This window comes from Triticum dicoccoides, chromosome 4A, assembly GCF_002162155.2.
Source record: "Triticum dicoccoides isolate Atlit2015 ecotype Zavitan chromosome 4A, WEW_v2.0, whole genome shotgun sequence".
In the NCBI taxonomy this organism is placed as follows: domain Eukaryota; kingdom Viridiplantae; phylum Streptophyta; class Magnoliopsida; order Poales; family Poaceae; genus Triticum; species Triticum dicoccoides.
The window spans coordinates 346421830-346424125 of NC_041386.1; positions in this window are offsets into that span (position 1 = coordinate 346421830).

Sequence of the window (2296 nt, forward strand, 5' to 3'; positions counted from 1 at the left end):
ACATACGATCTCAAATTGAAATATATCTATCCATTTTATGTTGAATTCAAATCATAGTACATGTATGCTCTAGCTAGATGTTCGGAATCTAAACCATGTATGATACTACATACAATGTGTTTAACACGCACAACACACACACAAACACCATTTAGACTGGTAAGGTACACGTGCACTGCACGCATGAGATTTGGCAAACAAATTATGAATAAATACCACATTATAGCATGTAAGCTTTGAGTCATATATGCATGATGTAGGTGTTTGTTTAATTCTTATAGTTCATTTCATTCAAAATCATCTAGTTTTTATACGAAAGCTAATCTATTTTAAGATTCATGGAATTGTGCGTTGTAAAGCATAAAGTAAAAACAAATAATGGCAAATCATGTAGGAAAACATTTGGGAAATTCTGATATGGAAGAATCTAGAACAAAGAAGAAGTGCTTGTGTTTTGAGGTTTGTGCATTATGCTTAAGTTCAACCATGGAGTCTTCTAGATTGTACATGTGGCAAAATCTGGTGGAAGCTAGATCATATCCAACGGCCAGTAGTGCTCAAATTTGCCATCTCTCCACCATCGGATTGGCTTCATCCAACGACCATCTTTCAAAGTTAAAGTTATCCGCACACTATATATAAAATATAAAATATAAAATATAAAATATAGGGGTATATATATAGATATGTGATGCGAAAGCCAACCATCATGTCCAGTTAGAATAGTGTGTCCATGCAAGGATGCAATGTGGCCAAACGATGTCTGCCATCGGTATCTCAAATTCAAATCAGTTTGACCTTGTTCAATGTGTATACAGTGCAACATGCTCCTTTCCAAACCACACCGCACATATCTTAGTTATATTCATGCATGTATGGGTTTCAAACATCATGATCACTTATTCAAATATTTGAATTCAACTTTACATTGATTATGACCTCACCTAGTCTTTTACACCCACACAGTCGTCTTCTCTTTGTAATTGTACTACTAAATTTCTCCCGTGCATGCATGCACACACACTACCAATCGACATTATCAATCGCACACTACTACCTCTTGAGCACTTGCGTTGGTTTCCCTTGAAGAGGAAAGGGTGATGCAGCAAAGTAGTGTAAGTATTTCCCTCAGTTTTTGAGAACCAAGGTATCAATCCAGTAAGAGGCTACGTGCGAGTCCCTCGTACCTGCACAAAACAAATAACTCCTCGCAACCAATGCGATAAGGGGTTGTCAATCCCTTCACGGTCACTTACGAGAGTGAGATTTGATAGATATGATAAGGTAATATTTTTGGTATTTTTATGATAAAGATGCAAAGTAAAATAAAAGCAAATGAAATAACTAACTATTGGAAGATTAATATGATGAAGATAGACCCGGGGGCCATAGGTTTCACTAGTGTCTTCTCTCAAGAGCATAAGTATTTTTCGGTGGGTGAACGAATTACTGTTGAGCAATAGACAGAATTGAGCATAGTTATGAGAATATGTAGGTATGATCATGTATATAGGCATCACGTCCGAGACAAGTAGACCGACTCCTGCCTGCAGCTAATACTATTACTCCACTCATCGACCGCTATCCAGCATGCATCTAGAGCATTAAGTTCATGAAAATAGAGTAACCCCTTAAGCAAGATGACATGATGTGGAGCGATAAATTTATGCAATATGATAAAAAAACATCTTGTTATCCTCGATGGCAACAATACAATACGTGCCTTGTTGCCCCTACTGTCACTGGGAAAGGACACCGCAAGATTGAACCCAAAGCTAAGCACTTCTCCCATTGCAAGAAAGATCAATCTAATAGGCCAAAACAAACTGATAATTCGAAGAGACTTGCAAAGATAACCAATCATACATAAAAGAATTCAGAGAAGATTCAAATATTGTTCGTAGATAATCTTGATCATAAACCCACAATTCATCGGTCTCAACAAACACACCGCAAAAAGAAGATTACATCAAATAGATCTCCACAAGAGAGGGGGAGAACATTGTATTGAGATCCAAAAAGAGAGCAGAAGCCATCTAGCTAATAAATATTGACCCGAAGGTCTGAGGTAAACTACTCACACTTCATCGGAGAGGCTATGGTGTTGATGTAGAAGCCCTCCATGATGGATGCCCCTTCCGGCGGAGCTCCGGAACAGGCCCCAAGATGGGATCTCGTGGATACAGAAAGTTGCGGCGGTGGAATTAGGTTTTTGGCTCTGTATCTGATCGTTTGGGGGTACATAGGTATATATAGGAGGAAGAAGTGCGTCGGTGGAGCAACAGGGGTCCCACGA